The following is a 12664-nucleotide window of genomic DNA, read 5'->3' on the forward strand; positions in this document are numbered from 1 at the left end:
AATCTTCCATCCATCCATCCATCCATCCATCCATCATCTATACATGCTTAATCCTCATTAGGGTTGCAGGTGGCTGGAGTCTGTCCCAGCTGATTTAGGGTGAAGTCAGGGGACACCCTGGACAGGTCACCAGTCTGTCACAGGGCTACATGTAGAGACAAACTATCACACTCACATTCACACCTACGGATAAATTAGAGTTACCAATTAACCTGAGCTTGTTATTAGACTGTGGGAGGAAACCAGAGAAAACCCACGCATGCACAAGGAGAACATGCAAACTCCATGCAGAAAGATCCTGGGAAGGCCGGCACGTGAACCAGGGATCTTCTAGCTGCAAGGCGACAGTGCTGACTTAGGCGCAATAGCAATCTCACCAGGTGGAATTTGCAGCATTCTCTGTTTTCTCTTTCAATCTGGCAGAAGTCAGAAGTGGATGCAGTCACATTAACGCCATGCACAAGCTATCTGCTTCAAGTTGTGCGAAGCAATTGAGGAAAGGCTTTTTTCGCATTTCAGTGCGATTTTAACAGCGTTCTTATTTACTTTGGTGAACGGATTCACATCCTTTACAAACAGAAATGTCCCAGAAGGTAAAACTTATCTGCTGTGAAGACGGAAAAGGACAGTATAATGACACTCATCAATAATAAATGTAATCTAGGTTTTGACAAAACATTAGCAGAGGCTGAAATGCCTGAAACACCAACTGCAGCAGAATCCATACGAGTATCTCCAAAGTGAGAAAGTTGGGCAGTCGCTTTTTATAAGAGACAGACACCCTCAGGTTGACCGCTGAGTTCCATTACAGATGTCAAGATGTTTTATTTTGCTTGTTGGTGAAACGGTGGCTAGATCAGCTACGCACATGGACAGAATTTTCACTGTAGAAAATCATACATAAACAATAGAAGTTATTTGAACAGTTTAGTGGTTATTAGTTTAGATTTAGCCTTTTGTTTATTAGTTATTATTATGCATTATATATCACTTGATGCTCTGTCTGATTTCACCAGTATGACAAATGTCGCAGCATAAAATGTGAAGACATGAGGAACGCTAATGTACAAGTGATCTACAGTGGGTCTCAGTGATTTTCACTGATTGATGAAGCGGAAATGTTTTGTATCCCATGTCAGAAAAAGGTTTCAGACAGTATGTAGTGTTTTACCTCACTGTAACTGTTTGTAAAAGAGTTTCTGCTTTATAGATGTGTACTGCTGGAGAATTTGTCTGTGTGAGGGGGAAAGAGGCAGAAAGCGAGAGGGCAGGAGGGACTTGCATTTGCAGGGACACTTCAATGAATTTGAAGAATAGGTTTTTACAGGCAGAACAGCCACAATACTGGGCCCTGACTGGCAGACAGTACCAGCTTCTCTGATTCAAATGATGCAGGCCCGCCTGATTGGAGGGATTTAAATACTTGTTTCGGCAGACCGTCCAAACAAAACCCAGTCCAGTTCTGTGTGCGTCGCTTTAACTGCCACTAATCTGAAATTGAAAGTAAAGAAAAAAAGAGAAAAAAAAAAAACGGGGCTAAATGATTGAAAGCTTCAGCTCCAGCTGTCTCACAGCATGTTTGAATTTCTAAAAGAAGAACCCCCTTAAAATATTTTTCTTTCATTTGTTATGATTATTATTATGGATCATGACAAGAAAATCTGTCTCTACAACACAGCAAAGAAAATTTTGTAAAGGAGTATAATTTAACATGATTTTATTATTTGACAAACAATGCAAACTGTCACTGTGTCTCCAGTACCGTGACACATGTACTCACAGCGACTTCTTGGAATTCATTCAGTCTAACATTTGATTAAGCAAACCACCACGAATGTATGATGTAATTTGATTTATTTAGTTAGTTGAAAAGAGAGGAGTTAGGGTCAGTTAATGTGGTATTCTTTTGACAGACAGAGCAGTTTATTACAATTACTCTTCCAGTGAAGGCAGCTATTGTGTGTTTTACTCCAGTCAGTATTACACTGACATTGTGACAGTGGTGCAAGTGTACGACAGTATTCTCTCTGCCAAGTGGCAGTTCGGGTTTGGTTATGTGATCTTGTGAGGCAAAGCTCGCCCCACAAATCTAAGTATATGCAGGCACAGCTAAAACTTCCTGCTCCTTCTGCACACGTACACACACACACACACACACACACACACACACACACACACACACACACACACACACACACACACACACACACACACACACACACACACACACACACACACACACACACACTGCGTCTGACCTGGGGGTCAAGGTGCAGTGACTCTGAGGTTTGTCTAACTGGGCCTCTTGAAACTCTTGCTTTGCATTCCAGCACCCAGAGGAGGGGGTTGTTGCAGCCAGGCTTGTTACTAGAGAGAGACTGAGAGAAAGAGTGAGAGAAAAGAGGGAGGGAGGGAAAAGTGGGGGTTGAAAGAAGCTGGAAGGTATTATGGACTATTTCCTTGCCTTCCTAGAAGCTCCCGCTTGTTCCCTCCCACTCGGCCAGCAGAGTTCTACGACAAAGTGAAGGAAACGCTCAACTTGAACCTGCTATTCTCCAGCTGCCTCGGCCTTCTAACTAGCTCACTTGTTTTTTTAGCCTGCCGTTCCATGTGTATGTTCCTCGCGCGCTCTTTCTCGCTCCCTCGTCCTCTCGCTGGTTGTCTCTGCCTCTCTCTTTTTCTCTGGGCTGTGTGTAAGAGGATCACTTTGTTTCCGTTGCCTTTTTCCGCGGTGCTGCAGACACACATGGAGGAGAGGATTGAATTTGAGGAGATACTGACGGGGGTGCACAGCTGCAACAGTCCCCTCCATCTCCACACTAGGACTAATGCCCCTCTTTCTCTCTCTCTCTCTCTCTTGCTCTCTCTCTCTCCCACTCTCTGTGTTTGACTCTCCCTCTGTCGCACTCTCTGCTTTCTGCCTCTCGGAGGGGTGGGGGGTGCCATATGGGAGCTCAGAAAAATGGAAGTGGATTGGAGATAGACAAGAGAGGAATCTTTCATTCTCGGGCTCGGATGTCAGGATCTATGTGGTAAGTGCTTCTCTCTTTCTCTCTCCGCACTTCTTGGAAGTTCTGTCCCTAAGAATCCTCATATGTATGAATTCTCAGCAGTGAGTTTCATTCCCATTTCTTTTGAATAATATGTTTGGTTTAATTTCTAGGCATAAAAAGAAGGCTAATTTTTCTTCCACGTCTCTCCAGTGTGTTCAAGTTCATGTTTCATTGTTACAATCCATTTGTGAGCTCTGCTGATAAGAGGGGCTTTTGAATTTGCACCAAGTTTTGAGGGTCAAGGTAGAGTGATGTTGGGGGCGGTGGAGTGGAGGCTGACTGGGGGAAGGGAATTTGGACGGGTCAAAGAGAATGGCACTTGGCCCAAGCGGCACAATGGCTCTGAAAACTTTTTTTAGTCCTGACATTGTCACTGTGATACATGTGCCTGTTTCAAACGGGCTGATTCATGTTCAAGCTGACTCGAAGGAGGTTTGTCGTGGAGGTTATTTATTTCACCGATGACTGAATTCCTCAGTGGTTTCACTTTTTAATGAGTGCGAAATTTTTATGTTGGGGTGCACTTTTTGAAACAAAACTGCATCTCATATTTTTTTAAACTGCAAGTTGTTTTTTGTTTTGTTTTTTTACAAAAATAGCGTGATACACAAGCATAAAATATCAGTGATACATGTGTTGGCAAGCTAGTTTGATACAGAAATCTGTATAAAATATGAAAGTTTCCAAGTTCACAGTGCATATTGTAGACAAACCCTCGGTTCAGATTTCATCAGCCTCTGATGAAAGGCTTCAGGAATTCAGATTTTTTTGGGCAGTGTTATTAAAAGGATGGCTGTTGTAGATTATTAGCCGTTGGCTCGTCTCACTAGAATGTTGAAACAGGTCATGGTAATTGTTGCTCCTAATGCAAACTAATACTTCACAGCAGGCACACTGAATAACAGCATTATGTGAAAAATATAGGAGCATCTCTTGAGTACTGGACTTGCATATGAATGTTAGACATTTGTTTCTATTTATATATGCACTGTAGATTTTATAATATTGTTTGTAACAACAAATTTTGCAATTGAGACTGTTCAAGACTCCCTATAAATGTTTTTTCTGCTTTGAATAAGTTACAGTGAATAGCAATAGTTAACAAATCTGTGAATAATGTCGTAGACTGGATTCACACACTGTGTATATCTTTTTATACTTTAACTGAGCAAAACTGTGATAATATGAACATTAACTGACCTCTCTAATTCTCTAACAAACGTAATCTTTAATGAACCCTACAAAAATATAATTTTCTTTTTAAATATTTTTTTTCTAAGTGGAGAATGTTCTTTACAGGTTAGTAGTATTGAATCAGACAAATTATAATTATCATTTTCACTTAAACGTAGCAAATGTTTGAACTTAAATTGAAGTTTGGTTTGAAAAGAGCTGAGTTATGTGAGTGAACTCATTTTAGGAAGCTATTGAACTTCAGAGTTCTGATTCATGTGTCTCACCTTGATGGTTCATTGGCATTTTGGGGGTTTTGACCTCACTCCCTCGTCTCTTGGAGGAAATCGCAAGCCGTCTCTCTGACTGACTCATTCTGTGCCTCCCTCGCTCCCTCCGTTCATTAGACATCTCAGCAACATGGGAATGAAGTGTCTCGACTGGCAGTAATGGACTTATTTCTCCTGTTAAAGGTGGTTTTAAAGGCAAGCTTTTAAAGAGTTGAGTTGTGGCTGTATGCATGTATTTTTTGCTCTGTTCTCTACAGCAGCATAATGCCACTTTAACTTACAGTATGCAGGGAAGCGTTGCTCGATTTCAGCCACTACCACATCGCTTTTATAAATACACACAAACTGTGTCTGCTGCAGAATCTAGTTCTCTATTTTGGGCATGTAGGTCACAATCTAATGAAGCAGCAGAACTGCACACCTTCCTAACGAGGACTCAAGAAGTTCCTGTCAAAAAGTTACATTCTTGTTAGAGGTGGCTGCTGTTTTAGCTTCATCAGTGTAATATGACTGTATATAGAAACATAAATTGCTGCTCAGCACTGAGAAATAGACAATAACTTTTTGGATTACTTTTTTGTTGCTTAACATCCCTTACATACTTTCTAATCTTTTTTCACATTCTCAACACTTGAGCAGATCTTTGAACAACTCAAGGTTCAAAACGGTATCTCTGGAACATTTTTGTAATGAGTGCAACTCTAAAGCTGATTCGATCAGCTTAAAGCAGCTGATAACAGAAGATGTAGAAAAGTCATTTTGAATACCAAAAAAAATGTGTATTGATTTTACATGTCACAATAATATTTAGCAGCACACTTTTACAAATTTTACAAGCACAATTAGGGGAAAAAATACAATCTTTAACAACTACAGACCTTTTTTGGTAAGTAAAATATTTCTGAATTTGCAGGAGTGCAGGGAATTCAGTATAAAGGCCTGCAGTGTTTTGTGGATCAGTGTTAAGTCAGCTGGTAGGGTACAGTTCATCCTCTCATCAGGAACACTGGATTATTTGAATCTAGATGGTATGTTTTCTCTTTTTCTACTAATAGTGCTCATGTGCTGTTTGCTTATAGCTGATCTTCACTGTTTGCTGTCCTTTACGCAAAGACACATTGTCAGATAACCCGCCTGACCTCCACAGCCAATTTTAGCTTCTCCTGCATGCCTCCTCTGGTTATAAATTAGCCCGGTTGTTGTGTGCAAGCAGTGAAAAGGAAAAGCTCACTTAGTAGCAGTGATTTATTAGTTGTTAGCCTGCCGCTGCCATGTGAATGACAGAGGTGCCATTCAAGATGAAAACAGAAACTCCGAAAAGAAAGCAGGCAGGATCTGACTGCTTCAGGAAATAGGAGGTGGCTTCCTTTTCTGCCATTCAACCAGCAGAGAAATTGCGTGATTTATGTTTTAGTATTCCTTCCAAGGAATATTTTATTCATTGACAGAGCACATTAATAGTGCCACACTGTCATTCATGTTATATTACCATGATTTTAATACATTTAAAAAATCCATCTGTGCCCTTACCTACTCAGCATAAATTGTTTGATACTTAAAATCCAGAAAGATCTGTAAAACTTGCAGGGAAACAGGAAAGTAAAAGTTAAGTTGTGCTGATCATGTGTCATGTGCAGCGATTGTATTATTCCACAGCTGCTCACGTGAATCTTTCTTCCAACATACCACTTTGCATGTGGTCTCTCTGCGAATTTTTGTGGCACCTGTGAACAATCACAACCCTGAGATAGCAGGCTATATGCCATATACATGCTGAGAGTCATCTAAGAATCAATGGGGTAATCCATCTCTGTAAATCGAGTTGTGCTTACTCCGATTACGACCATAATGTAAGAAAGATAATTTTGTTAAGATGTTTGTATGACAGTCCCAATAATCTGAGTATTGCCTTACTCGGGTTATGATCAAATTGCTAGAGTGCATGCAAAAGCAATAAGTGGAAACCCTGTTGGCCTTTTGCAACACTGTGTAGAACATGTAAACATCCAGGCAGATGATCCCAGATATTGCCTCTTGAGCAAATAAATGTTGTGAGAAACAAACTTGTCTCAATTCTGTCTGGAGCTATTTCTGCTGTAAATGTGAGGAAAAATAGAAAGTGTAGTCGCCATAGGCCAAGTCACACTTTAGAGAATGAATGACAGTATATGCCTCCAGTTGAATTTTGCTGACTAATGTGGGCACACAGTTTGTTTGTATGAAGCCATTCTGTTCTAGGAAGGAATATGATAGGAATAGTTTTGAAGTAACTTTTCCAACAGTGCAGCTGTTCATGCAGCAGAAATTCATAACCCTGGAGGCCAAGAAAACCGGAGGCATACAACTGGATCTTGTCTCAGAACCTTTCTGTTTTCTCAGTGCTTAGACAGAAATGAGAGGAACGCTCATGACTGCCATAGAAAGGTCTTTTCTGTTAGTCAACCCTGGACGAAGGCCCCTTTATTGTCCTTATAACAACCTGCACGAAGCGGAGTGTTTCAACATGATCATCGATATGATTAATGAAGAAAGAGGTTGAGCTTCATTTTGGATTTCACTGTTAAAATGAATGAGCAGATTTGTCCTTTATGAGCCAGGAGAAGCTGCTGTGCACCTTCTGGCTACATCCACACTAAAATATTCTCTTTCTTAAATGCATAAGTTATGCTACATTTAAACCTACTGTCCACATTTCTCTGGCGTTTTAGGACATCTAAAATGGAAATGTTTGGACATGCTGCTGCTTTTGTTTTAGTGTGAAAGCTCTGGGGCTGCATTTTACTCTGGACAAGCAGAAAATGAGACATTTGGAAATAATGACAAAGACGCCCATGTTTGCTTTCCGAATAGGTCTATCCTGTCACTGCGTGTTGTTCCCTGATTCATCCATTGCCTATCACGTGACCCATTTAAAGAAAAAAACTGAGACATCAGCTTTGACTTCCAGTGGTTAATTCAACATGGAACAAATTAGATGCGTTGCTATGTTGTCTCTGCTACCAGTCATTGCGCAGTTAGGGAAATCTCCAGCCGTTCTTTTTGCCATTGCTGTTCTTCTTCTTTAGTATTTTCTGCAACCAAGCAACCAACCCCCTGCGTGGTGTTCCCACCCGCACCTGCATGCCAAGTGATTGTGAACAGTCATGTGATATGGGTTTACAGGTTTGTTAGTATGGGCTGAGATTATTCTTAAGAAGGCCACAAAATGCTTGGATGGAGATTTTTCATTTTTTTAAAATGCAGTTTTAAATACATATTAGCATGGATATATCCTTAGCGTCAGAGTTTTCACCATGATGTTCTATGTCAGGCTGGGTTTATTCTGTCCGACGCTTTACCTGTTGTCTCTGGATTAGAATTTTGTTGGTAACTCCATACAATTTCAGCTAGTCAAATATCGCACCATGTTTCTTGAGTGGTTTTCCCTCCTTGCACATTGTGCCAAGTACGTACCCGTGTTCTCCGTGGTTAAGTATTAACTGATTGTAATTGTTTCAGAAACAGTGGGTCTAAGAACTCTCCAATTGTTCATCATGTATCCAAATGTGCAGTACCACTTAGTATTTATGTGCTATGCTGATAAGAAACTTTTTTTCTTTTACAGACTTCTGTGGCCAAGGGCTCTGGCCCGAGACTGTAGTTCATACCACATGGATAGAGGAGCTTTTGTGTAATGACAGGTTTCACAGCACTTCACAAAGTTGACACAGTTACTGCAGCACCACTATTGAACTGCTCAAATTTAAATTCAGATGTCAAGTAATATTCTAAAGCAAGAGACTTCTTTTATCACTCCTTTCTCTGCATGAAGTTTCTAAAGGAAGTGCCAGAGTGATACCTGGACTTACATCAGGTGTGTATGGAGCACACCAGGATTTTTATATATTCCATGAAAGTCACATAAGCTTCTCAGATTTTATTAATATCGTAAAAGAAAGTTGTGACTTTTTGGGCCATTAGCATGACTTACTTCAATAAATAGCATCAAGAGCAGATGGATGCAAAGTGTCATTCAACACTAAGATAACGATGACAGATGATATGCATCAGAAGTCAGTCATTGTTGAATTATTAATGACTTGAGCCAAGTATTGGACGTTGCCAGTGGAAAATAACACAGATGTTTAGTGTTCATTGTTTGCTGTGATGAACACCCATGGCTACATTTTCAGGTAAACCTATTATTACCATATGAATAAGAAAAGTAGAACAACATGTTGGTCTTTGAACTGTCAGTGTTATTTCAATAATTTTGCCAAGTTGCAGCTTGCAAACGTGCACATGCGCACAAACATCACTGGATTCTAGCACAAATGGCCCCCAGTGGGTTAGTCATGAAGGGGATGATGTCATGTCTGTCATGGAGGCCGTGTGTCCGTTCACCAGTGATCCATTTCTTAACCAGCTGTCCTTTCTGACACAAAGCAAAAAAAAAAAAAAGGGCAAAAGAAAGACAAAATAGGCAGATTTTTCTTGCTTTTTACCCACCTCCCGCTAACTTTATTAAAACATCCAAGTGATTAATTGGGTTTATTTTAGATTTTTTTCACTTAACTGATCGAGTGCAGGAACACAACACAAGTGAGACTGAATGCACTGAATGCAAGACACAAACTCCTTAAATTAATAACCACAAACCATCTCAAAAGGCAAAAGCACAAATGAAATGTTCATGCAGCATACCCCTGTCCAAGATGCTCCTTACACCTCATATATATCCCTAGGCTGCAGAGAAGAAAAGATGATTAAAAAAAAAATCTAAAGATCAAAACATTTGCCTTGGCTGCCAAGCTGGACTTACAATATCATGTAAATATCAAATTCTATAGTACACAGTTGTCTACTTTTGCTGAAATTAGCAGGTTTAGGACGACAAATTAACCAGCATAGCAATGTTGCAGTGATTAGTGAGAGGTGCTGAGGCCAAACTGCTTCAGATTTTTGTTATTTCAACACCTTTTTTCAAAAAGTGCTGATGTTTGTGCTTGCATGGATTCAATTCGCATATTGTTGCACCTAAGTTATTAACTCATTTTGCGTTCCAGTAATTTTGGAGATGTTTATTTTGGACAGTTGCCTGTTTCTCGGGTCAAGAGATCATAGGCAATTTGTCTGCTTGTCTTCGAGCCAACAGGAGTTTGTCCTGCTTGCAAGAAAAGGGGGTGCAGGACTTCTTTTGTGAAATCGCGTGTGTGCGTGTGTGCGTGTGTGTGTGCGTGCGCGTGTGCGTGTGTGTGTGTGTGTGTGTGTGTGCCAGGCCCAGGGTTTCCAGCAACAAGACTCTCTCCACACCATTTTAAACAGCTCGGCTTCTTTAACCACCTCAGCCTCTCGGTGGTCACACAAACTGCTGGAGTGGTGGTGGTGGTGGGGGTGGGGGGGTATGGGGGTGGGGAGCCCATACAGAGCTCAGGGACACACTGGGAAATGGCTTCCCTGCATTTAGTATTTCCTCTTTTAGGGCAGTGCAGCGTGGTGCAGCGTCAAAGCTGTGCTACGAGGAGGGGTGGAGGTGTTGGATAATGCAGACACAATGGGCTAAGGCAAACATTAGGAGTGAGACAAAGGACACTCCACGCAGGTCACAGGGGGGCCAACTCTTCCCATTATCTGAGGGAAGTGATCTTAACTGAGGGACTTTTTAAACCCATCAGCAAATTAGGGGCTGTGCTGAGCTGCTGGTGTGCATTTGGGTCATGATCAAAGCCTTGAGAGTGTGTCTGTTTGTAGAGGAAGGCTGTAAAGCGTAGGACAGCAGTCACAACACAACACAACATGGGGCTGGGTTAGCACTGAGCATGCCGTCATGACCGTGTTATCATTGTCACAGCCAGGGTATTTACTCATGGGAAGCAGAGGATAAGTTCTTTCTCATCTTCAGTAAAAACAGCACAAGCACCATATGTCATAGGGTCAACTCAGGGTTCCTACACCATATGCATCCAATTCTGTTTTCAAATTAGCCATAATATAAGCAAGCTATTCCTCTATTCAGAAACAGTTTTAAGGGTTAGTTTTAAAAGAATTCTTTTTCTCTTTTATAATGTTTTTTTCTAAATGAATAACAGATTTACATTTTAAAAAATAAATTAAATTGAGCATTGATGTTGCCGTAATTGTGGTTTTATTGATTGAGAAACAATACTGCAGGTGACATTTATTTTCATCATTAATTAAACTGCTGAATATTTTCTCAGTAAACTGTTTAATCAGTTGAGTCAAACTGTTCAAAACACCCATCACAACACCTATATCCCATTGTAGTGTCTGTAAATGTTTTGCCTCATCAATAGATCAAAATTAAAAAAAAGAAAACAGCAAATGTTTAAAGTGGACAAAGAATTTGCGATACCTAAATTGTTACCCCCATTGTTATTATTCAGATAGTCACAGAAGAACATTTTTTTTCTCAATTGACTAATGAAAATACTGCAAGTTTTAGCTCTGCTTACCAGTTCAAAGCGCAGATGTATTTCAGCTTTTAGCATTTTTATGAGCTAAACAGCCTGTCGCTTTGTGCTCTTATTTATTACTTCAAAACAAGGCGTCAATTACGTGGTAATTACATGCTTTTAAAGCTACTGCTTAACTGCTAGACATTATGAACATTTATGCTGTTGTCTCTCAGTAAACATTTAATTTACTTTGGGGCTGTTTAGCCACTAGGAAACAGTATAATGAAGACAATTAACCTTTTTGCATCAAAAAAACAAAAATCACTTAAGAAACCAATGAGAAAAAAGAAAACAAATGTAGCCAGGCAAACAAACCAAACTCTATTTTAAGAATCTTCAAAATGGCTCAAGTGAACGTCCGTATATTCACATGTGGTCGTCCAACTGTGTGTGCTTCTTTTTTTTTTTTTTTTTGTATGAAACCTTATGCGTGTTTGTGTGACTGAAGGGCCATTATGGGACAGGCTTTTAAGGGAGATCTGGGAAGTGGAAACCTAATACTGCCTGACTGCTGCTCTTGTGTACATGAACCCCACAGCTGCTGGAGAGAGAGGAACGAGGGAGAGAAAAAGGGGAGGAAGAGGGAGGTGGGGGTAGAGGAGAGCACCGTGCGCTCAGTAATTAGTTGTCTGGTTTGTATTGACCAGTCTGGTGCTTAGGCCTTGGGGACTGTTAAATTTGCTATTGAAACTGAAAGGATTATGCACCCAAAAGAAATTAAACGGGAGCAATGAATAGATTGCAGGCCACATGGTGGACTACTGTTTTTTCCTTCGTCTTGCTCCTTCTCCCTCTTTCATAAGCCCTCATTCTTCATAGACAAGTGTATATTTTCCTTGTCAGAAGCTGCAGTTTTTCATGTGATAGGTAAATTGAAAAATTCACGACGGGTTCATGACAGTTTTATGTTGTGATAATGGCACCCCATTTTGAGACTGGCCCATTAAAAAAAACCAAGCAGTGCACTTGTTTGCTCGTCGCCTACTGTCAAAGCTGGATTCTTCATTGGGGTCGGTTTATCAAAAGCAGACAACATCCAAAATCTTTTCCGCATGTTAGCTGCTGAAGGGTGTGATGTCGAGAGGGTGTAATGAAATCTGTTTGAATGGAGACATGGTGATTGCAAGTGGGAATTGATGTCTGCCCGAGCCGCCCAGAGGGAAGAGAGATTTGTGTCTCTGTTTACTCCCACTGAGGTTGGTCGTACTTCTTGCAGTGGGCACGCTTAGGAGGGAACATCCTCCACGTGTCTGCTGAAGCTTATGGCCCAGAGAGACTATATTCCCTTTAGATCAACATCCAGCATGGTCAAACTGTTGGCTGTCTCCCTGCATCACCGGCTTAGTTTTGTCTTTTAGGAGGGGGCGGTGGCAGGGAAAAAAAATCCGCTTCAAACCAAACTGTAACACAATCCCCTTGTAATGACTTCCAGTGTCTGTTAAGCGGGCCAGCGCTTCGGGGAAACTTTTAAAGAGGTGGCTGTAATGTGAAGGATCTCTTGCTTCATTGAGTTAACATTAGCCTCCATCTGCATCCAGCATTTGAACCTGCTGAACTGTGAGCCTTGAGTGTATCTCGTGGATGATAGAGGGATGATGTCATGTTCTCTCTCACTGTTTGTGTAGCTGGCAGAGGCCGACTTGCTGCTGGAGAGGGTCGCACACTATGACTCAGTCAAAACCAGAGCAGCCCA

At 40.9% G+C, this 12664-nt stretch overlaps 1 long non-coding RNA gene across 2 annotated transcripts in view; it reads left to right on the forward strand.

Annotated features, from left to right (window-relative positions):
- Window positions 1-2415: 2415 nt before the first annotated feature.
- Window positions 2416-12664, forward strand: part of LOC127530469 (uncharacterized) — a 47158-nt gene continuing 36909 nt past the window's right edge. The window contains exon 1 of one of the 2 annotated variants that reach the window (XR_007937040.1): window positions 2416-3032. This is a non-coding gene — a long non-coding RNA (uncharacterized LOC127530469). The remainder of the gene's footprint in view (window positions 3033-12664) is intronic. The other variant, XR_007937041.1, reaches the window with a different exon arrangement.

This window comes from Acanthochromis polyacanthus, chromosome 17 (assembly GCF_021347895.1).
Source record: "Acanthochromis polyacanthus isolate Apoly-LR-REF ecotype Palm Island chromosome 17, KAUST_Apoly_ChrSc, whole genome shotgun sequence".
Taxonomy (NCBI): domain Eukaryota; kingdom Metazoa; phylum Chordata; class Actinopteri; family Pomacentridae; genus Acanthochromis; species Acanthochromis polyacanthus.